This window comes from Leptonychotes weddellii, chromosome 13 (assembly GCF_054177405.1).
Source record: "Leptonychotes weddellii isolate Sample4059 chromosome 13, ASM5417740v2, whole genome shotgun sequence".
Lineage (NCBI taxonomy): Eukaryota > Metazoa > Chordata > Mammalia > Carnivora > Phocidae > Leptonychotes > Leptonychotes weddellii.
In genome coordinates this window covers 6,725,552-6,752,176 of record NC_138381.1, presented here as the reverse complement: position 1 = coordinate 6,752,176, position 26,625 = coordinate 6,725,552, and the positions used below count along the sequence as shown (strand labels likewise).

The window sequence follows — 26,625 nt, the reverse complement described above, 5'->3', positions numbered from 1 at the left end:
CCTCTACTTTCGTTTTCTTGCCTAACCAGGCAGAAAAGCCCTCTCTGGAAAATTGGAAGCCATAGGTAACCCTGTCATGCTCCCGTTCATCTCACACCTGCTGCTGCAGAGAGTCCTTCTTCCTTATTATCTCTGCCACGGATTTTGCCCTTGAACAGTTTGTTCAGTGGAAGTATAAAAAGAGGCAGGCTGTTGACAAAAAGGATTTTGTTTTTCTGAATTGGTCCTTTTAATTTAAAAAGGAGGTGTGGAGAAGAGAGAGATTCCTTTGCTTGATTTCCCTGCAATCCCACGGGGCTGAACAATAGTGCCTGTAAGATCAAGATGTGCATCCCTCGTGATTTCTAACTCCTCCTGTTGTGGTACTTTGCACTCAGAGTGCTCAATAAAGGTTTGTAGAATGAATGATTGGTGATATGAGCAGTCATTTATTCTAAGTTTTCAAGGGCCGTATCCCTGAATGCTGCAGTCCAATTTTTATGCAAAATTTTTTTCCATAAATTTGTGGTAGCCTTGCACTGTGCTAGGTGCACTATATATAATCTATCATAATTTGGAGTCCTGTATCTGTGCATCACAGGAGGGAGGGTGTCCTATATTTCTTGTTTATAGAAACCTGTTTCTGCTCTTGCTCTGCAAATAATACAAAGACCTCTGGAGTGTGGGATTTATCCTAAAGCTGAAAGGGCAGCGACTCTTTGAGCTGTCATCATTTCTGCAGGCTGTGGAGTGATGTGGTGATTTGCCATCAGTCAGGGAAAACTGGGGATTTACATGGGACGGAGCTTGCAGGTCATCTAATGCCTAAGGCATGCCCCAAGATAACCAGAATGATCTCTATAAAACCAAAGAATCCTACCAGCTCGAGAGCTAGCTAGGAAGGACATGCACAGAAATAATTTAATTTTGGAACATACACAGCATGTTAAGGTTTTTTGATTTTAAGGAAATAGATATTTCTTTTGGAAAAATTTGAGGCTGGGGTTCTAATATTTTAGGAATAATAACTGGGAAGTTTGACTTTTTTAATTTTACCAGAGCTGTTTTCTTCAGAGTAAAAGAGAGTTTCCCTGAGATGATTATATAAAAATTATCTTCTGTCTTCTATATTCTTTATTTATGGATATTTCTCATGACCCAGAATGCTTAAGAATATGTATCTGAAGGGGCGCCTGGGTGGCTCAGTAGGTTAAGCGACTGCCTTCGGCTCAGGTCGTGATCCTGGAGTCCTGGGATCGAGTCCCGCATCGGGCTCCCTGCTCGGCGGGGAGTCTGCTTCTCCCTCTGACCCTCTTCCCTCTCATGCTCTCTGTCTCTCATTCTCTCTCTCAAATAAATAAATAAAATCTTTGAAAAAAAAAAAAAAAAAAGAATATGTATCTGAAAAGAATTACATTATGAAAATATTAATACTTAATTCTTAAAATTTGAAAGAAATATCACTTATCAGTGTGGTATGGGTTGAATTGTGTTCCCTTAAAAATTCGTATGTAGAAGTTCTGGCCCCCTAGTACCTCCTACTGTGACCTTATTTGAAAATAGGGTCACTGTAAATGTAATTAGTTAAGATGAGGTCATACTAAAATAGGATGATCCCTTAATCCAATATGATGGTGTCTTTATAAGAGGGGAAACTGGACACAGGCAAGCATATAGAGAGAATGTCATGTGAACACGAAGACAGCCATGTACAAGCCAAGGAGACAGACCTCAAACAGACTCTTCCCTCACAGCCTCAGAAGGAACCAACCCTGCCAGAACCTTGGTTTCAGACTTCCAGCCCCCAGAACTGTGAGACATGAAAATTTCTTATTAAAGCCACCCAGTTTCGTGGTGCTTTGTTACGGCAGTCCTAGAAAACCAATGCATATATTTTTTAAATCCAGTTATCCACCTGTTCCAGTAACTATTTGTGTGGTAGGCAGAACACCTCCCAGAGTTGTCCACACCCTGATACCCAGCTCTGGGAATGTGCCATGTCACGTGGCAGAAGGGGCTCTGTATGTGCAATTAAGGTTATGAACCTTAAAATGGGGGAAGTTATTTATTGGAAGTAGGGGGAATTCTACCACAAGAGAAGTAGTAGAGTGTATGTATTTCCCTACCTCTCATTGTCCCACATCTAGGCCAGTTGTAGGTGGTCTGTATGATGATGGTCATTGCTGTGGTCAACAAGCGCTGTTCCCTAATGTCCCATGTATTTATGGGTGCAGTGAGAGAACATCTGTGTGATATTCTAAGAGTGGAAACTCCTTGGTCATGTAAGTAGTCTTACTAGAAAGGAGGGTTCTCAGGAGCCCACCGGCTGTTGTCATCCTGTTTCGCTGTTGAACTCACTGTGACATCCTTAGCCTGTTCTCTACCAAGCTACAAAAGCAGAGAGGATATGGGCCTATGTAGTTATCTAGATAGTCTCTCCTCAGAGACATCGATGACTTGAAGATGCAGTATCTGACTATGAGAATTCCAAAATGAGAGAAAAAAGAATGTGGATAAGAACACATATTTAAATAATTAAAAAATAATAATTTCTTAGTACTGGGGAAGGGCCCAAATCTTACTGAAAGAGTCTAAAGAATGAAGAGAGTGAAAACAAGCCCAGACTAAACATGTCCTCAAGGTTTTTAAACTAACAAGGATATAGAGAAATTTCTAAAATCTTAGGAAGAAAAATCAAGCAAAAACAAAACTGGTTACCTATAAAAGAAATGAGAATCAGACGGACAGCAGACTTTTTATTGCCAAAATTCAATGAAAGAAGATAATAGGTACCTTCAAAATACCTTCAAAATTCTGAGGAGATCTTATTTGGAACCCAGATTTCAAACAAAGCTGAGTATCAATCAAGGGTGAGGCCAGAGAAATCATAATTTCAGACATTTGAGTACTTAAAACATTTATTACCCCCATGCCTTTGCTTAGAAAGTTAATTAATTCCTCAAAAAAAATTAAAAAGTAAATCAATATATGGGCATGGGATCTGGGAAAGAATGGGTCCATCTTAGATGGGAGTTTCCAGCATGGTAGTTCATAGCAGTACCAGAGTTCAGTCAAAGAAATTAAAGCGCACAAAAATTCCAGGATAAAACCAAATGGCCAACCCAAAGCTATGGTCCAAGTACAGTGCAAAATAAATTGTGTCATAATAATGTCACTGATAGAGGATGACAAAAGAATAATTCATTTGACAAAGTGCTAGTACTTTGTCTTTCATGTCTCTCATGGCATTGGATGAGGAAAAAGGAATTGCAATCCTCACATGATGAGTACCTCAAATAGTGAAGAATTACATAGTCATAATAATGTAATTCTGTTTATTGGTCTTTCAACTTTTAGAATCAGTCTACGAACTAAGCACAGAAGGCTTGATTGTGGTGGCAGAACGAAATATCCATGTCTTCAGCTTTGAAAGTATAAAAAGTCCAGTTGTGCAGAGAGCAGAAGTGAAGAGGAGCTGTATGGAAGGTGGATAGAATGGTAAGGGTGTTAATTTTCTCACCTTACAGAGTGAAATTTTACTGATACTGTAAAAAATTGGTGGAATGGGAAATATTTAAATATATTATTCAAAGCTACTCAGGTAAATTAACAGGAAAGTTTATATCATTATAACTATACAACTTTATAGAAAAAGAAAGAGTATGAATCAGTATAATGAGCTTTATTTTTAATCTTTTTAGAAGGGGATATAAAATATTGTTAAAATTGGGAAATGAAGGTATAAATCTATTCCTTAATGTTTTGTGCTAACTATAAAAAGATTTGAAACAGAGAGATTTAAAAGTTTGTCTCTGAGCTATGGTGTTGGGATGGTGAGATCTGGGGAAGAATGGGGAAAAGGAACATTCTTTTTCATTACGAACATTTCCTTCCACTTGATTCATTATTATGTGCATATATTACTTTGATAAAACAAGAAAAATCACTTTAAGACACTTAGAGTGTAGTAATTCTATAAACATGAAAACAACCTGGTTATTCTTTAGAATGTATCTTATTTAGTATATTATTTAGTATTTTTTTAGCATATGATTACACATACACAAGAACTACTGAATTATCACTGTGAAATATTCAAACAATTTCGATAAAGTAAAAGTTCCTCTTAACCCTCATCCAATCTTATTTCACACTGATAATCTGTGGTTGGTCATATGAGAGCATTTTCTATATACTGATATTGCACATACATGTACAAAGAGCAGGTCCTATAATTTTGTTTTATTTATGTGCATAATTTTAACATAAATAGACCACTCTAAATATTGATATGCAGCTTCTTAACCTAGCAATATGTCTGAGAGAGATTTTTCAGGTCATTGTGTATAGATTTGCTTCATAATGCATTCCTTTTTGTACTCTCATTTTCTCCTATCAAGGAGCAGAATTTCTGGGCAATGGGATACATGCATTCTGAACTTTATGTTTACATTCTCTCATAGAGTATTTGAAAAAGCCTGATGCCTCAGATCTTCATCTACAAAGGGAGAAATTAATGTATTATAATACTACTATATCAGTGTATTATGACTATATCACTGTTTAATTTTAAATTCCTTGATTTACTTTGTTTTGTGGGATTTGACTTCTCATTTTGCAGGAGTACTTAAGTGACTTTCTGGGCAAAGGTATGGAGGAAATAAATGCGTTTTTTAAAAGGTTTTATTTATTTGAGAGAGAGAAAGAATCAGAGACAGCATGGGGGGAGGAGTAGAGGGAGAGAATCTTAAGCAGACTCTGCACGGAGTGCGGAGCCCGACACGGGACTTGATCTCATGATACTGAAATCATGACCTGAGCTGAAATCAAGAGTCGGACACTTAACCAGCTGAGCCACCCAGGCACCCCAGGAAATAAATGTTTTGAGTACTCAAATGTCTGAAATATTTGACAAGACATTTCTATGGAGAAAATGAAAAAAGAATGCAACTCACCAAAACTGACACAAGAGGAAAGTCTAATCCTATATTTAAGTAATTGAAATAATTAAAATGAAAAGAGGGATTTCATTATATATTCTGGATAGTAGTCTTTTTTTTATAATACATGTTTGAAATAGTTTCTACCCAGGTGTTACCTGACTTTTGGTATTGTTTATGTTATACTCTCTGACATATGGAAGTTTTAAAAATTTAAAAATTTAAAAAATAAAAAAGTTTTAAAAATAAAAATATAAAAATTTAAAAATTTATGTAGAGTATGTCAGATATTACAGTGTTCCTGATGGATCTGGTTCATCTCTCTTCCTGGGGAAACAGAAAAGTACATGGTCTGGCTCCCTTCAGTTTCAGCATGGCCACATGACTGTCTTTGTCCAGTGAAGGCAATCAAGATTGACATGACACTTCCAGGCAAACGAATTTGAGTCAGTTTACGATTCTCTATGCTATTCTTTCCCTGGAGCATTGACCAAGGAGGTCGTATGTTCCAAATGGCACAGCTACTAAATGGAGGAGAAATTGATACAAAGAGAAAACAAATATTAAGAATGTGCATTTAATCCTACTTATATGACTAATTACTTTATAAACAACTTAAAAAATGTTATACTGAATAAAAAAGCAAATCTGACTATATGCTGTTTACTAGAGATATATCTTAAATAGAAGAAGCCAGAAAAGTTACAAATACATCTTCAGAGAAACGTAGTAAAAGATAATCTGGTGTGGCTATGTCAGCAAGCAGAAAGATTGACAATTTATCATGGTTAAAGGGTAAAACAACCAGAAGATTTAACAATTCTTTATTGAAATAAACCTAGTTACATAGCTCAAATAATATAAATATATAAAGAAAATTATATGAAGCCCAAATTGACCAAAATAAAAGGGAAAGAACAGAAACCCACATTTGTCTCAGGGAGTGGTAACACAAGCAGATAAAATACTGAAAGCATAGAAAAGAGCTCAATGTCTTGATTAGCAACAAGCTTGTCATATATAAAACACTGCACACAGCAACTAGAATGCATGCTTCTTCCCAGTACTCATGGATTATTTAACTATCATATTTAGGACCATAAAGCAAGTGGACAGATTTTAGACAGTTAAAATCTTGCAGTGTTCCTTGACCATAGTTGAAATAAGCTAGACATTAAAAAAAATGCTGTTAGGAAATACCAGATGTTTTTAAATTAGACAGTTCATCTAAAAAAAAAAAACCAAAAATTGACAATTAGAAAATATTTAGAACTAAAGGATCATCAAAATTATGACCCATCAAAACTTAAGATATGGAGCTAAAACTGCACTTGGGGGGGAATTTATTTCCTTAAATATATTAGAATAGAGGAAAAGTTGAAAATCAGTGACCTACATATCTGTCCCAAGAAGTTAGAAAAAGAACAACAAATTAAGTTCAAAGGAAGTATACAGAAGAAAATAATAAAAGTAAGATAAACATTTAATGAACTAGAGAACAAAATTGCAAAAGCTAATACCATCAGATAAAATTTTGGTTTTTAAATAGACTAACAAAATTAATTAGTCCATAACAAGACTAATCAAAAAAAGGTGAAAGTAAAATGACTAAAATTGGGAACTTAAAAGGGACATCACTATAAGTCCTTTGAAATTTCAAATAATGTAAGAGGAAATTCTGAACAATTCTATAACAACAAATTTTTAATTTAGATGAAATGTAGAAAGTTCAAGAAGAATGTATTTTATCAAAACTTATAAGAGAGTTCAAATAATTCTATATTTAAGTAAATGAATCTGATATAAATGAAAAGAGGGAATTTCTAGGTCAGTAGATTACAATCAGTTGAAATGGCATAAGATGTTACAATTGAGAAGCTTGAGACCCAAAGAATGAGTGTTTCTTGCAAGAATGAAAGGTGACTAGCATTATGGAGTAGGCAAGACTGTAATGCCCCCTCTGAAATTTGAGGGCTCTGAGGTGTAAACACATGATTAGCCTTTATTAGAGCAGCGAGGAAACTGTGCCAATAGAAGAAAGTTCTAGTTTAATTAAGGGAAAGAGAGGGAAATGTCATTGAAAAAGTTTAGAATGTCTGGAAATATCTGAAATTCAGAAACTTATAAGTTAATTATGAATATATATATAGAAAAGTTTAATACAAATTGTTAAAGAACGTGACATGGAAATGCTGTGTTTGAATAAAAATAATTCAACTTTACTCTTTTGAAATTTAGTTTATGACTTTTTCTTTTCTTTTCTTTTTTTTTTTTTGTTGTTGTTGTGCAACCATCACTGTGATCTATTTGCAGAACTTTTTCATCCTCCCAAACAGAAGCCCCATCCCCATTAAACACTGACCCCTGTCCCCCCCCAGCCCCTGGCAACTGCCCTTCTGCTTCCTGTCTCTCTGAATTTGATGACTCCATATGACTTTTTCTTTTTAAAAGATTTATTTGAGAGAGACAGAGAGAGAGAATGACTTGAGGGGAGGGGCAGAGGGAGAGGGAGAAGCAGACTCCCGCCGAGCAAGGAGCCCTATGTGGGGCTTGATCCCAGGACCCAGGGAGCATGACCTGAGCCAAAGGCAGACACTTCACCGACTGAGCCACCCAGGCGCCCCCTTTCTGACTTTTTCTTAATTGTCATTGTGCACAATGAACACCTCTGACCATATAAGTTCTGACTCTTTCCTCTTCCCCAAGCCTTATCCCACCCGGAAATATAATCACTGAGGTATATAGGGTTGAAGTGTGGATGGGATATAGGGGTCAGCTATACACATTGATGAGGTAATACGTTTTTTAAAAGAGTTTTTTGTTTTGTTTTGTTTTGTTTTTTTACAGATTGTGTTAAAACATCTGCTCTCCCAACGTGAAGACCTCTGTGAGTATAGCCACATCAAGATAGCTCTGACAAAACTTCAGGTATTCCTACTAGAATATAAGATGTAGGGGGGGGTGGAGAGGAAAGGGTTAAATCAGCTGACCCACTATTTGTATCTACACTTTTTCTACCACAGGGTTGGGTGTCAGCGTATACTCCTAGCAGAAAGAAAAAAAAAAGACAGGTGACCTGGGTAGCTTTGTCAATATGATAACTGCACCTCCTAGTAAATAGATTAATGATATTTGCTAGAATATCCTTATCTGTGGAATGTTCTTAACAAAATGGCTCTGTTGAAGGATTGCCTATAGTCAATACATTTCCTGAAATAATGTCACATAAGCTGGGTGACATAAAATGGATATGTTTCATAAACTAAACATCCCCACTGAGAGGAAATGACTTCTGAGGACTTTGCTTACCATGGGCTCTTGTCTGTTTGGGGAAGGAAGGACTTGGGAACCACCTCAGAGCCTCAGACATCTCCTTATTTAATTTGAGCCACTTGATTGCCTATATCTTTGAAATTATGACTAAAACTTGTTAATGGATAAGCTCTCTGGTTCATTCGAGTCTGAAATGACAACATGATCCTATGTGTTTGCTCAGGCGTCTATGTGAGTCTGTGGTTTCAGAAAAGGCTTTTTGGAAGAGCCGAGTCCAATAGTGTGAGCACAGGTTGATTAGTCCAGGAGGGCACAGGTAGATAAAAGGAGCATGGAGAAATAATAATAGTGCTAATAATTATAATAATAATAATAATAATAATAATAATAATAATAATAATAAACTACTGTGTGAAGGATAGTGTTGCTAGAAGTGACAAAAGACAAAGTTAATACTGTAGGACAGGGACAGATCATGAAAAGCATGGGCCATTCTAAGGGATCTGGCTCTGGCGGGGCAGGGGGAGGGTGGAGGGAGCATTGCGGGGCCTTTACGGCAGAGAGACATGCGCAGAACTGCAGAGAGAGCAGATGGAGACTCTCTGGGTGCTATTTTGAGGGGAAGCAGGCAGGCTGGTGAAGAGCCATTTGAGTCACTCACGTGAGAAATAGTGAAGGTTTGAAGCGGGAAAATGGTGTGAGGCATGCAGTGGAAGGCATGCTTTTGAGAAATATTTAGGAGGAAATGCTTTTGGTGTGCTCTTTGGTTGGGTATGGAGCTTGGGGCAGAGACCAGGGTCAAAGGCACCGACAAGTGTTCTGGCTTGAATGACAGTTTAGATGATGGTGCTCTGATATGAAGGGTGCCTTCGGGAGAAGGGGCAGGTTTCAGATGCATGCGGTGACAACTCCGTTTTAAACATACAAAGCTGGAGGTGCCTAAGTAGTGTTGAGATAGATATTTCCAGATGCATCTGGGCCCCAAGAACCTAGAGAAGCTCAGGGACAAGGTCGGGGGCAAACAAATGGGCATCATCTACATATTTTTGGCGGTCAACACTATGGGAGTAGATGAGATTGCCCAGGAAGAAGGAATAGGATAAAAAGGGAAGAGCACTGTCAAGTTCTTTTATGATTTGTGTTGAGTACAAATGCCTGTTTATCGCTGGATTCTTCAGAACTCTGTAGTTAAAGAAGGTAAACTTATTGTGATCTTTCTATTTAGAGAATATACAGTTACTTTGAGAATGAACATATTAGAATAATGTCAGGATATTTCCTATTTTCTACAAGAGGTAATTCATGTCATGTACAATGATGGTATAATTTCATTTGTTCTCATCATTCTAATGGATAGGAAATCCTGTGAACTTGACTAAAAGTGATGAGAAAACCCTAATGATAAGTATCATTTTTCCAGTGCTTTCTCTACGCCAGAAATTTCATGGCTGGGAATAAGTCACACTTACCTTTCTATCTTCTTCATTGTGCACCCATAAGTGTGTTGTATTGCTATATGAATGAAACTATGCACATGTGAAGTTTTTTTTAGGAGGATCTATGTTAAGCAAAAACTAAATGCTTTTATTATTATTAAAGACATCAACGGATACAAACATCTTAGTCCCTGAAAACTTTTGTTGCATATTTTATATAAGCAGCTAAAAACTACTGTATCTTGTCAACTCATCATTTCATGGGATGCCTTTATTGTTAAGTTGTGGTGATTACTGGCTTTATTAAACTCAGTGTAATGTTGGATTTTCATTACAAATTTTCATTTTCATGGATGATGTTTTCTCCACAATGCAACACTATTCATTTATTACTTAATTTTCATTTTTTGAGCTTTTGTTGTCATACACATTCTGAAGTGAATAAGCTTAAAGAAAGCCTCTTGTGACTAAAGATTTCTTATACTTCAACCTTTTGAAAATTTACATAAATATTACATGTCATCTCATTACCATGTTGCCACATGGGATTCAGCACTCATTTTGCAAAGTATTTTGTCACAACAAGAAAGGAACTTCTGCTTTCCTTCTTTTCTATATGATTTTTTTTTTTTTTTTGCTAGGGATGATGAGAATTTGATACACAAACCAACATTCATAGTATGGAGAGAAATGAGTATCAGAATGAGCTTAATAAATTCAGAATGCTAGAATCAAGATATTACACATGGCAGAGCATTTTAATTACAATGCACTTTTATTATAAATGTTCCTACCTTAGGAATTGCTTTTTTTTTTTTGTATTTCTGATGATCTTGATATTTCCTTAACTGATATTTAGTGTGTTATGTTGTGTCCTTGCTCTTGGAGATATTTATACTGTAGTTCTCAGTTGTTTTCCATAATTGAGACCTTTCTCATTGGGAATAAAATTTCTCTTCATTTAAAAATCTAGTCTGTTTAATGCAGTCTTGTAATGACTTATCACTCAACAACAGCATTTTGGATGAAATGTTAATTACACCATGAAACTTCAATTATCATAATGATGGCAACACTTGAATTTTCAGTTTTAATCCCGTCAGTGAGTTAACTCTTTTCGTTATGGCACTGTGATGTGATATGGTTGGCTTGAAAATGACAAACCAGTCTTGGCTTTAACGCAGATTAGCTCTGAGACGTTGCATCCAGTCTTGAAGACCGCCTGGACCTCAGTGTATTCAACTGTCTAATGAAGGAATTTACTTTTCCCAACTCTGCATTTCTAGTCCTAATTTTTGTGTTTGCTTTGTTTTCTCTTTTGTCTCCTGGGTCCCCCATTTCCTAATCCTTTCCTTACCATTTTCCATGGTCAAGTCTAAGAACTCACCCCAGAGCCAACACTCTTCCTGCAGACATTAAGAATTAACAACCATGGTGCAGTTTGACATCACTTTCTCAATTGTCCCTTTGGGAATTTACAAAGACAGCACTGTTTGTGTGAGCTGTTAAAAGAAGTGCTAAACTAGTAACTATAAAAATATATGCTTAAAGCCTAGAACAAAAATATTGTTTAGAATTTTAAATATTAAAAATGCTCCAGATTTATTGTGCCTTTGAGGCTGAGTGAGTTTTGTGCCACTTGATTTTATATGCGATCATGCTATTTTTGTCGATTGACACAACATGATAACATCTTTTGATGAAGGTCCGTGAAACTGAGGGTTGGAAGCCTTTAGGGGGTCCCCAAAAGAAATACAGTCCTTGAAATGTCAACAGAATGAAAGGACACTGTCATTTTCTATTGGTATTTTGATATCTACCTGCACTTGGGGGAGAGTTTCTTTTCTTAGTCCTTCCATTCTTCCTCAAGATCTTTCTGTAAAAATAAGCAAATAATGTTGGAGGATGGGGAGCGTGTTTATAGATCTAATTGTATAATGTTGATGCAGAGACCACAAATAAAAGCAAACATCAGAAACACAAAGGCATTTAAAATACAGGTTGAGAAAAACTAACCATTAGTATAAAAGAGAGAAATACAAAGAAGAAAATCTATACTGATAGATTTTGGCAGCATGTAGCTGCCTGTTTATTACTTCATATTGGAAAGAAAACAATTGAAATATGAAACTTTTTGAAAGACTACAATCCACTTTTAGTTTCTGAACAGAATTTTCTAGGCTCTTTTGTTGTGGGGATCTGGAGACATTGAGTGTAGTGTGAAGAGCTTGGTGTGGGTGTCTTGGTCCCATGAAAATTTCAGCACATGCTCGCTGTGTGATAGGCAAGATGCTAATTCAGACATGAATCTTAGTTCATTAGCTAGGAAACTCAGGCTGGTAATTAAAGGATTAAAGGGAACATATGAATGGGATCATGAACACAAAAGTTTGAAGAACTGTATACATGTAGTAATGCACCAATATCTTGGAGACAAATCATATTTGCAATTCCAATCTTATATACTTTTGTACCATTTTACCTCTATTTACACACTGCTTTATACCATAAATAAATTCATGGTGGTTTAGAAGAAAATAGTAAAATGTAAATTCAAATAAAATTAGACTTCAGAAAAATGTAAATTAAAATAGGAAGTAGGTTTCAGGGGGAAAATTGGATCCCAATTGTGCAGGCCACATGTGCCCAATAATGGTTATAGCTGAGGCATAAATTTGGCTCTGAGTTTCTTGCAGACATAACAAAAAAGGAAGTTACTCATTTATATAGATCTTATTGTTTAATGAGGTACACTGTGCTTGTTTGAATATGAGATATAAGTAGCTTTTTCTGACATCTTCAGAATAAACATTTCACTTGGGGCTTCATAGAGGGGGCAGTAAGCAACTTAAGATAATGTCCTCAAAAACAAAAACAACATCAAAACCTCTAATGAGGAAGGGACTGTTTCTTTTATTGCCCCTCCATAAAAACCAAGGATATAATAATACATTGCCATCCAGGCACAGCAAGGGAATACTGTTCAAATAGGCATCTTTCTGATGATTTTGGTGGGTACAAAGATAAAACCTAGATTCTCAAAGTTTTTTGTTTTTGTTTTTGATTTTTGAGCCTACACTGGAGCAACATTTCATGAAGAAACCTTCATTTCTTAACCTAAATGAGTGTCTACTGTGTACAAAACACTATGGTGGTATGGGTAGAGGATGTCCATTTCTCTGGGTCATTTAATGTTAGTCTCTGTGAGGGGCCTCTTTCCCCTATTCTCTCCACTCAGGTCTCCATCAGCACCACTGTCATCCTCATTGTAAGGTGATGACCTTGTTTCTTTCTGCCCAGAGAGAAGAGAAGCAGTCAGAAGCATTTCCCAAAGTAGTCTCCTGACCTACATGCATCAATACCATACTTCTGCCATTCCTCCTCCTACAGATGAGCTATCACTGAGTCATCCAAAGCCATATATACTCAAGGACATTACTTCAACAATTGTCCCTGCAATCTTCTACATCATAATTATTTCCTCTTCTCTGGATCATTCTTGTCAGTATACAGACTTGTCATTTCCCCCTTAAAAATGCCTTTCCCTTGACACTACAATCTCTTCAGTTCCTAACTCATTTCTCTGCTCTATTAATAACAAGAATCCTTAAAAGATTTTTAAATATCCACTTTCTCCCGGTTTTGTATAAACAGACTCTAATCAATTTTGTCTCCCATCAGTTTTCCAAAACTGCTTTTGTCAAGGTTACCAGGGTCCTCTCTCTTGCTAAATTTCATGGTCAACACTCAATCCTTATATTTCCTGACTTACCATTTGCCATAGAGAGCCATCCTCTTCTTCCTTGCAACACTTCTTCCATTTGGGCTATGAGAACCCCGTCCTCTCCTGGTTTTCCTGGAACTTCTTTGGCGCTCCTTTTCACTGTTATCTCTCTACCTCCCTAAATGCTGGAAGATCCCAGGGCTCACTCTTTAGGTCTCTTTTCTTCGCCATTGACAATTGATCTCTTGATGATCTCATTTAATGTCTTGATTTAGATATCAGGTAGACCAGTAGTTATCAATCCTCACTGCATGTCAATCCTCAATACAGCTTAATGCAGGGAGCTTTTGTAAAGATTGTGAGGGACCACAAATGTTTCTCATTTAAATGGTTTGTGATTAGGCCCAGGAAGCAGCACATTATAGAAGCTCTTTAGGTGATTCTTTTTTATTTTTTTTTAAGATTTATTTATTTATTAGAGAGAGAGAGTGTGAGCGTGGTGGGGAGGGGCAAAGGGAGAGGGAGAATCTCAAGCAGACTCCCTGTGGAGTGCAGAGCACACAGGCTTGATCTCAGGACCCTGAGATCATGACCTGTGTCAAAATCAAGAGTCGGACACTGAGCCAACTGAGCCACCCAGGTGCCCCTCTCCAGGTGATTCTAAGGGCAATCAGACTTAAGAAGATGCACACATACTGGGTGGAGACTAAAACTCAGTTGTGTACAGAAAGGAGCAAAGATGTTTTACCTATACCCTCTAATCGTAACTTATCAGTCCTAGATATAATTTAAAACCATTTTTCCACTTCTGTCCTGGCCATTTGTGCTTGACTTGGGTAATGCAATGAGATTCATAAATATAACTAAGAGACCAAATGGAATGATGAATAAAGCAATCAGCAGTTTTGAGTTTTATTTCCATCATCCTTTGCTTTAAATTCCTGAAGAAAAACACATTATTATATTCTAATTGTTTTCCTGATTAATGCTTATATTTTAGAAAATCACAGATGAAATGACAGAATTTTAAAAGAACAGAGTAGATTGTAATAGGCTATGTGCAGTATGATTCAATTTTGAGCTGTGTGTGTGTGTGTGTGTGTGTGTGTAGGTTAACTCTAGGTGGGAGGTCTATAGTTAGTTTCTTTTCTTTGTGATAGTTCTGTATTTTTATTAAATAGGCTTTATAATCACAAAATACAATAAATGACAACTTAGGGGTGCATTTTACTTTAAAAACCAAACTTCAGAACTATGTATTTTACATATTTGTTAATATTTCACATACTTTTATTTTACACATTTTTTTCATACTTTCTTTTACATATGTGTTCAAATACTTATGTTTTGATTCGAAGTGATGGTAGTATTTGCTGAAGTGCTCTGTATATTAGAAAATAGCACAGATAAAGAGAAATGAAAATTCTGTGGATTAAAACTCCAATTAAATAATACAAATTAAAAGATACCAATTTGTCAGGGTGTCTGCCTGGGTGGTTCAGTTCAGTCAGTTAAGCGTCTGACTTTGGCTCAGGTCATGAACTTGGGATCAGGCTCTGTGCTCAGTGGGGAGTCTGCTTCTCCCTCTCCCTCTGCCCCTCCACCTGCCTGTGCTCTCTCTCTCTCTCTCTCAGATAAAATCTTTTTTAAAAAAGATACCAACTTGTTTATGTAAAGTGGTAATTTTCAATGCTTTTTTGCACAATCAGACTTCCTCTGATATTGGCATCAAGCAACCCCTGTGTTAGTTTTCATTAGGTATCATCACCTTTTTAATAAAAGGCATCTTTTCTACATGGATTAAAATGAAATCACTTATGTAATTAAACCTGAAGATCTTAACTTTCAGAAATACAGATGGGCTGCACTTTTCAATAGCGATCTTGACCTTATGTTAGTAACATATTTCTCCTGCTAGGCTAAACATCTTTTCAGCTTATCAGAGGGTAATTTAAGGATTAATTACTTTAGGAATCAAGATGAGGTGAGTTGTTTTATTGTAATGAAATCAAAGAGCATCTTGTTAGTGACTCTATCAACACGGCTATCACCATTTATCAGAATAATGTGGTTTGGTGGTATTTGGCTCAAAAAAAAAAAAACAGAATAAGAATGACTTGAATCTTTTTTTTTTTTTTTTTGAGAGAGAGAGAGAGAGAGCATGAGGGGGGTAGGGTTAGAGGGAGAAGCAGACTTCCCGCCGAGCAGGGAGCCTGATGTGGGACTCGATCCCGGGACTCCAGGATCATGACCTGAACTGAAGGCAGTCGCTTAACCAACTGAGCCACCCAGGCGCCCAAGAATGACTTGAATCTTGTTCTTCATTTTCAAAAACCGCTGCCCCTTCCTTTAAAAAATCTCATGTGTGTCTCTAGAATGACCTAGTTACCACGGCTCTGCGAAGATGCTAGGTGCTTGAGTTGGCGTGTGTTGTAGGGAACTTACAGCTCTCTGCATCCCAAAACCATGCCAGGACCTCACTGCCAAGTTATTCATACAGAGACTGTCCCAGCTTCCAAATAGCAGGACATTGCATTAGCTGGATGATCAACATGCAGAAAAGGAAACCCATACTATGCAGGAAATACTGACTTAATATTCAGTTGTCTATAAATGGCTACTGTTTTGATTTCATGCTTTACTTATGTGGTTACAGCTTACTAAAATTTAATTCTTGTGGTTTTCCTTCGTATATGCAATCATGGTTGTGCTTTTGTGTGTCTCCATCAGCAGTTTAAATTTCTGTACCTCGGGGTGGCTTTGCCTGCTGTTTGGGATTTTTGACTCTAGATGGCGGTATAGGGCGCATATTTGCGAGTTGGGCTCGCAAAGACTCATTAGTGATAGACTGAATTTCAGAGGTATTTTCAACTTCCTATGTTATATAAAACAGAGATTAATTGGTTGTACTACTTAATGCACCTATTAACGGCATGCCACCTCACACCCTAAATCATGTAATGCTATTGTCTTTTAGTGTTTGAAAATTAAGGAGATGTTTATGCCTGGACAAAACAGACCAGGACGTAGGCTCCAAGCCAAACTGCTTCTGCTTTTATGACTACAACTTAAACATTTTTGGGTTTAATTTTCACTAATATCTGAAGATAATAAAGGTGTTGCTCATGAAAGAGGAAGGTGTCTGGTAAGTTGCTTCATTATACTTTGTGACGTTCTCTCCAAATGTACAATAAGACTCCTTTTGAAAGCAGGGTGACACAAACTTACCTTGGTTATCCCTGAAATCTAGCTCATATATTTCCCTTTCCCTATTTTAAGGTAGGAGGGGGAGGGGCTGGGTTTTTTTGGTTTCCTTCCGAGTTAAGCACCGTCTGCTCTTTAAAATAATAACGGCTGTCCCTGGAGTGAAAAGTGTTTCATAGCTGCCCTGAGGTACCCTTTGTCCAGTACTTCTTACTGTCAGCTGCTCCATCTTTGCTCCCCTCTCTTCCTGCTTTCCTCAGTCCCTACTCTTTTTCTTCCTTCTTCCTCCCTTGCTTCCTCTGTCCTCCCTTTCTCTCTCCTTCCCTCCTTCTCTCTTTCCTTCCTTCCTTGTTTTCTTCACTGGAACACAGTGAAAGAGCACAGCATCGGAGATTAGTCCTGAGCTGAATCCTGCTGAAACCTCATACCTGTTAAGTAACCTTAGAAAACTGACTTACTTTTTTTGAATGTTATTTTTCTCATTTGAAAAATATGGCTAATAACAATTTCCTCATGTAGTTAACGCGGGAGACAAATGAGTGAATGAGTGGCACATTTGGCACCTACTAATACTTACCTGGTAATAAATCATTTGGTACACATTTACTTATATCCAGGTAAAGTTAATTTTATCTTCCTAGCAGGGGCTGAATAAATGGTAGGTACTACTATGTGGACATTCTTCGGACATTTTTTTAGTGTAATTTGCTTTTCATAGAACATGTTTATGTTATTACAATGAAATATTACTTATATTTCCTCAGTAATTTAAGGTCGTTTCACTTGCAGATCACAAATCCTCACACTTTTTTTCATAGATTTATTTATTTTAGAGAGACACAGAGAGAACGCGAGCGTGAGCGAGCATGGGGGAGGGGCAGGGGGACAGAGTCCCAAAGCAGACTCTCCACTGAGTGCAGAGCCCCACATGGGGTGCGATCCCTCAACCCCAAGATCATGATCCAAGCTGAAATCAAGAGTTGGATGCTTAACTGACTGAGCCACGCAGGGGCCCCCATCCTCATATTCTTGATTATCATCACCTTGGAGCTGGTGCTCACATGTATGGTATAGGGACAGGAGGAGAGCAAGGATGAACTAGGCAGCCAAAGACCTGCTTCTGGCTCTGCCATTAGCTACTCCTGGGCCCTTGGTAGAATATTTCCTTTGGTGGGGGAAGGCACTGCATTCTCCAGTGGGATTTAAAAGGAGATTATATATCTGTCTTCCCAGGGCCACTTCCAGTGTGGGCCAGCTCCACCTGGGAAGCCAATACAGATGGTCCCCAACTTGTGATAGTTTGACGTAACGATTCTTTGACTTTCTGATGGTGTGAAAACGATACGCATTCATTAGAAACTGTACTTGGAATTTTGGAATTTGGGTCTTTTCCAGGGCTTGTGATATGTGGTATGATCCTCTCCTGTGATGCTGGGCCGCAGCTGCAGCTCTCAGCCAGCCGCATGATCGACAGGGTCAAAAACTGATACACTGACACTGATTTTGCACCCAGACAACCATCTGTTTCTCACTTTCACTACAGTATTCAGTAAATCACATGAGATATTCAACACTTTATTATCAAAGAGGCTTTGTGTTACATGGTTCTGCCCAACTGTAGGCTAATGTAAGTGTTCTGAGCGTGTTTCAGGTAGGCTGGGCTAGGCTAGGATGCTGCGTAGGTTTCATGGTACATACACTTTCAATTTATGACATTTTCAACTCAAGATGGTTTTGTGGGGACTTAACACCATCATTAGTTGAGGAAGATCTGTAGTCTGAGATGAGAGTGTGATCAATTTCTTCTGTGTTCTCTTCTACTTCTTTCTCTTCTTATCAGCTGGCGACCCGTGCTCTCGGACTCCTCTAGGATCTAAAGGAGAGAGGAAGTTTGATGGCGGAGATGAGAGGAGGGACAGAGAAGGTTGTTAGATGCTTTCATGATGTGTTTGTGGCTTTTGAGAGATCCTACCTGTCTCCTCTTGATGCTGGAGATCTCTTACCAGAAATTGCCTGGATCCTACTAACTGCATCTCCTCTGGCTCACTTTTGAGTTTTCCTTTGATCCCTGAGGTTTTGTCTCTCCTTCAGCTGGTTCTCTTAGACAACCCCAGACCAGCATCATTTGGCCATGGGAAAAGTGGGTGTTAGGCTACTCTCGAAGGTCTACTGGTGAATGGAATGGCATTAACTGCACACTGATAATTCTTATTAAACTCTTTATCTAATCTCTAACTTCCTTCATAGAAGGGGAGAGGGTGGTCATTTAAAAATTACATAACTGGCTTCTACCCCCTTCCTTACATGCAGGCCTTGCTCACATGGTGTAGCTCTCCATTTTGGAATGTGGAAAGTGTTACCATTTGTTGTTTTAAGTCTTTGGACCCCAGATGAAAATAAAAGAATAAACTCCTATTTTATAACTTATTCCATCCAGATCAAGTAACACCAGCTTTGTCATTTGTGTAGTTCTTGGCACCATTTCATAAAAAGTGTAAAATGTATATTTAAAAAAACCCTAAAGATCCCTTTTAGCTTTTTTCTCACTCCATGTATTAAATGACCTTATTTGTAATTCATTATTTCCGTTTAAATTTTAAATTATAAATATTAGTTGACTTTCTAATGGATTTCATTTGATTGATGATTGATTCTTTTTTAAGATTTATTTTATTTTATTTTATTTATTTGACAGAGAGAGAGAGCATGCATAAGCGGGGGGGGGGGGGCGGCAGGCAGAGGGAGAGGGAGAAGTAGGCTCCCTGCAGAGCAGGGAGCCCAATATGGGGCTTGATCCCAGGACCCTGGGATTATGGCCTGAGTTGAAGGCAGATGCTAAACCGACTGAGCCACCCAGGCGCCCCTGTTCAGAGAGAGAGAGAGAGAGCACATGCGAGCCTGTGTATAGGGGAGGGACAGAGGAAGAGGGGGAGAGAATCTCAAGCAGACTCCCTGCTGAGCGTGGAGCCCGACAAGGGGGTTGATCTCATGACCCCAAGACATTGACCTGAGACAAAACCAAGAGTCGGACACTTAACCAACTAAGCCACCTAGGCACCCCATTGATTATTGATTGACTCTAATGGACCTATTTCTTATCTGTCCTTTATGCTTATAGATTTTGAGATAAGGAGATGAGTCATCTGAGAGCAGACATTTGAAGAGACAGGCAGTGTGTCACATGAATCTGAGCATTGGAGCCCACTCCTGGAGAGTTGGTAAACCATTCTGATAATGTGCTCTTTGCTTTCTTGTTTGCTGCATAATTCCTGCACAGCACCGAACTACAGAGCAGAGAGATGGGAAAAATGCTGCAGGGATGGTCTGAGTGGCTGAAAGCTAGTAGAGGTACTATCAAGGAGGAAGTGTTTACTGCGCAGCTCAGAGCCACCAACAGCTCTGAGAGCCTAACAAAGAAAACAAAGTAAACTCTCAATTAATAAATTACAGGAAGTCTTTCTCAAAGTACACATCGCATATACCCATTTGATCATAGGGTTAGCTTAGCATATAAATAGCAATATATTCTTTAAGATTTAATCAAAAAGGCTTTAAAATGTAGTTCTCAAGAGTGGACAATGACCTTAAAATTGGACTACCCAAATAAATCACATTCCACTGGCAAAGGATTATGCAAAAGAAATTCTTGAACTTTAAAAGACTAATAAATTATATTGTACTTTATTGTGACATATTTTAATCAACAATGAAGTTGATGTATTACAGTTAAGTGTTTCAAGCATTTTGAAAAGAAAATTGTTTCATCTCCAACTCCTATTCATATACTGAACGTGGAACGCCTGGATATGAAATTTAACCAGTGTAAAAAAACAGAGGAAACTCTCCTGATGTGCAGAAACACTTTATAAAAATCAGAAATATTTTATAAAGTACAGAAAAATCCAAGAGTGATGACCACTGCTTGCATCTCATTCTGGATGTTCTAAGCTGGACTTTTATCAAAGCATCTAGGGTTGATTTAAAGAGAAAATGCTGCTTCTAATTCTGCAATCATCTCTGCTTTGGCTCTGGAGGATTAGTCTGTTCTGGAAGCTAGAATGACAATTGGTAGTGTGCTTTGAAAAATGGGAAGAGTTAATGAGGTCTTTTATTATATGATTATGTTCTCTACTTTCCCATCTAATTTGCTATAAGGTAATTCAACCTGTATTTTCCCATCTCTTAACGAGAATAAATAGCTGCACAGCCTGTTTTAGGGGCTTTAATTGTTTGCTAGACATTGCAGATCTTTTCCAATAGTGCTTACGATGCTTGAGAGAATGTTCCCATTCTTGCAGAGTTTCTGCCAATCTGACTTTTTGAATAAACTCTAATGGTACTGTTGTTGAGCAGACCATTATGAGGGTGCTATCAAAGTCTTAGAAGTGAGTTATAGGCAATAGGCAATAGGATAGTCCTAAGGGTGGGAAGGAGGAAGAGAGAGCCTGCAACACTACTGACCAAATCTTTCATGTTCTTAACGATAATGAAGCAGAGTTGTTACTTTTTAAAATTGCTATAGTTAAAAGCAACAATCAAACTACTAAATCTTCACCTCATGACAATTTTGTGATCTCTGTATGGGACAGAGCATTCATTTCCTCCATTTGGCTTAATAGTTTGTAGCATATTTCCTTGATAAAATGTCTGTTCTTCTCTCCTTTTATCATTTCCTTTGTGCTCACCAGAAATCTTCCACAGAAGAAAAGTGCACCTCAAAACTCTATCTATCTATCTATCTATCTATCTATCTATCAATCATCCATCAAGTATTCCCTGTGAACTACCAGGAATGTGTAGAGTGCTAACCATGAAGCATGCTGGGAGTCATGAAGAAATAATTTAAGAGGAAGAAATGGTTAATGTAGAGAAATGTGGATAGGAAGAAAGATAGAGATACAGTTGGATGAAATAAGAGAATGAAAAATCTGAGCTCTGAAATCGAGACCAAAGGAGTGTGAACAATTCCACCAGCACCTTTCCCTGGAGCCCATGATTTTGAACAGTGGAAGACTATCCTGAAAATTGGTGATGGAATACATGTGTGGTTGGTTTTAGGAGCATGTGGATCCCTTACAATAGCTGAGTAATGATCAGGAAAGGGCGATACTACATTCAATAGTATTTAACAATGAGGCTAAATTTTCATGTATTCTCTTTGCAGTTAAAAATAAAACACCAACTAGAAAAGTTCATTTTGATTTTTTGGCAATAGGGAGAGCTGGGAAGTTCCCCTGCCTGCCTTACTGAAGAATGGATAAAATCCAGGGCAAGGTCCATTATGGTGTTATGGTGCTGCAGAGAAGATGAAGGGTACTTGGTGGGGTGAGTGTAAATATCCATGCTTTCACTGTGCTTAGTGGGTCTTGTCTCTCTGCTTGGCTTGACTTTTGGGATGACCGTCTAACTACTAGCATCCAGCCCTAACCCCTCACATCTGACTATACCTCCAACTAGAGAGGTCTCTGTGTCTCAAGTCCCAGAAAACCTGTGATGGGTTGTTTTGGCCAATTTAGTTCAAACTATTAGTGCAATTTTTAAAAAATTCTTTTGCTAGTCATTTGACTGTCGTATTAGTGTGTGTGTGTGTGTGTGTGTGTGTACACTCACACATCTATGTATGTGGAATTGGCTTACATGATGATGGGTGTTGGGTAAGTAGCCCTTTGTAGTCTATCACCATGTCTGGGGTTGGAGACTGAAGTTCAGGGCAGACAGTCGGAAGGGAAGGAAGTGAAGGGGCTGGAATCCCATGAGCACAAGCTGAAACGGACTGAAAGGATTGAAAGCCATGCTCATTCTTGCTCCCTCTGATGTTGGTGACAAAAGTATCCTGCAAAAGCTGGGACCCTTCTTCACGGAGCTGAGACACACGCTTGGCTCAGCCGCTGCTTTAAACAGAGGGGGTGATTCAGCAGATCAGAAACAGCACATATAGGCTACAAAGGGCTGTTGCCTCCCTTCCAACTTCCAAAAGCTCTCAGAAACTCCCCTGTGGCCCAGAAACATAAAAGAAAGGGAGTTCTAGGGAGTGTAGTTACACCTAGGCAAGTTGGCACATTGCAAGGTAACTACACTTGTAATATCTGTGATGATGGAGGTGGTGAGAGTGATATTGACAGCAGCTGACATTTATTGAATGAATGCGTTCCATTTGTTAGGCACTGGGCTAAGCTTTTCTTATGATTATTTCATCAGATCCTGACTACAATCCTGTGAAGCAGGTTCTATTATCTCCCTCACAGATAAGAGCCCGAGACACAGGGAGAGTCCATAATTTGCCAAATTGCTCAGCTAACAAGTGGCAAAGCCACTATTGGGAGCCCAGGTGGTTTTTAAACAGCTGTTTTCAAAATATCATCTGCTAGCATAAGTTTCTTTAAACAAACGTTTAATTTTCACACTCATTAAAATGTCAGCGTTGTACTGAAAGGGAAGAGTGTGGCACGCACACGCACGTGTGTGTGTGTTTAAACATCGACTAGGAAAAATAGCCACAGAGCCACTTGTCTTCATAAACAAGATTAGTAAATTCAGAAGATTGAAATTTGACAGCTAGTTAAGTAATTTATCCCAAGATAACTAGCGTACCTCTGGTACGAAAGGGTTTCCTAATTTTCTTCCATCTCACTACAAATGTAAAAATTCTAGTACACTTTAAAGGTGCCATTTATATAAAATTAACTACATCCACGACGTCCTGCAACACGTACTTTTTTTCTGCCATTTGCTTGCTTATGAATAATGTAGTGAAGAAAATTCACTTGTGGTGCCAGACTCACAGACTCACTCTGGAATTCTCTGTTTATTCCAGCCAGAGCAGCTGTTCTATCAATGGTGTTTACAAATTTTTTTCCATAAAACATTGTTTTTTTATCTAAGAAATATTTAGTATTGAGACTATATCTTTTCTGGTATTTCTACTGGGACACAAAAAGTAGCTTTTCAATGTGTTTTGTTATTGAAATAGAATCTATAATATACCAAAATGCCATAAGCTTGATGCATTAGCAACATCTGTATTTTCATCCAACTGTGTAACAATTTTACCACACTATTTTTCCTAACATTGTTTAATTTTTCAGTAATGTTTTCCATGTCTTCTAGCATATTTGCTGACAAAGGAGTGCATTTTATTTTGCTATTAAATTGTCTTTCATGTATAATTTCAGTCATTTTTAATGCATCCAAAAGTGTTCTTTTGTGTTTCCCAAATTTGTAGGGATTTGTCTTTTATTTTTAAGTAAGGAAACTCCAGAAGGACTTCTTGGCATTTACCACTAAAGCTCAGTGAAATTTTGTAAGATACTCTATTATCATTTGCTGAAAAATGGAAGAGGTGTTTTTATGTTCTTAATACTTATTTTTAAGATGAATTACTGATTATTAGCCAATAGGTCATCCTATACATTTAGAATCATATTGTCAATGATAAATGATTTCCTTGATACAATTTTTTGGTTTAATTTTTACCAAACCTAATTATTTCAATGTTGTTTTTAAACTCATAAAAACAGAGAGCTCATACTAGGACAATAGAGTGATCACATCTAATATTTTTTTGTTCTTAAATTATGCTTGCATTATTAATACTATCTTCAATTTTGATTTCTTTGCAGACATCTTTTAGAACCAACTTCCCATTTTTTTTTTTTTGGTTTAATTTAAAACTAGGAAATATAATCTATAACTCCACAAATTTGAACCAGTAGAAATGGTCGTATATTCATGACAAGCTGTGGTGGGGGGTTGGGGGAGCCTTCCATTTTCATTCCGTTTAGTAAACATTAGAATTTATTTTTCCCCATAACTTATAGATGCTATAGAGGATCCTATAGAGATGAGGGTACATGCCTAGGAGAAGGGGGCCAAGGAAGCTGCCAAGCCTGCATTACTCCTCAGCCTTTAGCTTTTGCAGAGATTATTCAGTGACACTCAGTCATCAAACTGGTCACGTGAGGCAAAAGCTTCATAACAACAAACAAGATGCACATTTGCCCCTCCTCTCTATACAGTTAATGCTCCATGAATTCCCACGGTGGGACTGAGGAGCTCAAATGGGACGAGATAAGATTCAGAAATCCAAACATATTGCCACTATACCTTCAGTCATTTTGATTCTTGGATAAAGTGATCAACGAAAGCAGAACATTCCTGGCAGGAAGGTAAGTTTCAATGAAATCACTGCATAAAAATGCAGGGCTTTTGTATATTTTCATCTAAGTATACAGCTCCTGCACATTCGATTTCACTCAATAGGATTCCTTAATTTGTTCCATATTTCTATAAAGGGGATACTAGAATGCTAATCTCAAACAACTTGGGACACAACTAGTAACTGTTAGAGTCTCAAAATTCCCCTTTTGAAGATTGTGTTGGCTACTGACGCAAAGTTGGGGTGAGTTCCTAACACATACTGAATGGAGTTCATGGAAGAAAAATAGAGAATTAATAGTGTTTCAGGACATATTTACTGTGAAAACAGTCAGGAGTGACTAGTTTGTCGATAGCCTTATTTCAGTGGCATTCTGTGTAGTATGTATTTCTCTACCCAGTTACAACATGTAAAATGTGAGTTGAAAAAGGACCTTGAGATTTTGACTCTGGGGAGCAGATATTTTCTTATTAGTATCAATGAAGTTTTATGGGATGGAATTCAGAATTAAAAATGATGATTCAGTCACTCAGATCATGGAAGAACTGTTTGGCAGGGTCTGACCTAAGCCTTGTGGCTCAACCAAGATGAACATGGATACATTGTACAAAGAACTGTGAAGGAGAAGACAGAGTGATCTTAGATGTCCAAAATGTCTACACTGCATAGAACATTATAGATATCAATGAATATTTCAGGAGACTCAATAAAGACATGAAAATAAGTGTTATTCTAGGAAAATTATTTAACTTACATGCCAGATGAACAAACTGATAACATTAATAACAGTGCACAAGGGAGGTGGGGCAAATTCTCAGATTGTACTCTTGAGGCATTAGGATCACTTTTTTGGCTAAATGTAGAGAATCAGGGAAAATCTTGGTGGATCTTAAAAATTTTGTTTCCTATAAGGTAGACCATTGTTTCTCAAAATATGAATATGCAACACCCACACCAGATCTTACAGTACATACTTTATAGTTCAGGTTCTTGGGCATTCCCAAGATTTAATAAATTATGCATGTGGCAGTGAAGTTTCTGATTTTTAAAACCAGGCATTCTAGGTGCTACTTGGTGCTACTTATTCACACATAAAGTTTGAGAACTGCAAAGATGTAGGAAACAATTGGCTGACCTTGATTCTCTGAATGCAATCTAACAGAAATTGGTCAGGGAATTTCAGGAAACTGAAGTCAAGGAAGAAGAAATTGAGAATAACCAGAGTATTTTGCTCTCCTATATGACAGCAGATTTCAAAAGCTTAAGTAAAATGTTAGCTCCATTTCAATGCCCAAGTCTTTGGAAAAGAACTGCCTGAGATGGTTGAGCTTCTCTTGCCATGCAATTCAGTGTGCAATTACTCAACTTCCACACGATGAGTACGGTGTGGTACCTAAAGATACCAGTGTGTTTGTCTGTGCAGGAGGTCACTGAGTTCCAGTTTCTCAAAGGATGGGCACAAGATTGAGAAGAGGTTATGGGATTCTCTATTCAAGGTTGGAGAGAAGATGCTGGTACAGAATTGTAGGGTATAAGGAAGGTTGTGTCCGGAAATGAGCTCAGGCCAAAATGTGAACCACACACAAATTTATTTACTTACCTGTTTATCTCTGTAGTTTTTTTTTTTTTTTCATTTTACAAAGATGAGAAAGGTCTTGCTATTAGGGTTTATGGTGAAATAAGGATTGACCTCTTTAGCTGCTGTTCTGTTTCTATGTTCTAAGTTATTTTCACACACAAAGAAAGGTGTTGAAAGGACTTAGAATACTATGGAGAGAAGACCATTCTTCCCCAAACTGAAATGGATTGGAACTTGGCACTGTCACTCACTAGTTGTGGGACTTAAGGAAGTTACTTACTTCTTTGGGCATTATTCTATTCTTCTGATCTTAAAAATGGGGAGAAAAACATTTG

The 26,625-nt window shown here is 37.7% G+C and overlaps 1 long non-coding RNA gene across 1 annotated transcript in view; it reads left to right on the top strand.

Annotated features, from left to right (window-relative positions):
* Nucleotides 1-3,079: 3,079 nt before the first annotated feature.
* LOC115939736 (uncharacterized) overlaps nucleotides 3,080-26,625 on the top strand; it is a 786,065-nt gene continuing 762,519 nt past the window's right edge. Inside the window, exons 1-2 of the long non-coding RNA XR_014139548.1 lie at nucleotides 3,080-3,477; nucleotides 7,767-7,847. This is a non-coding gene — a long non-coding RNA (uncharacterized LOC115939736). The remainder of the gene's footprint in view (nucleotides 3,478-7,766; nucleotides 7,848-26,625) is intronic.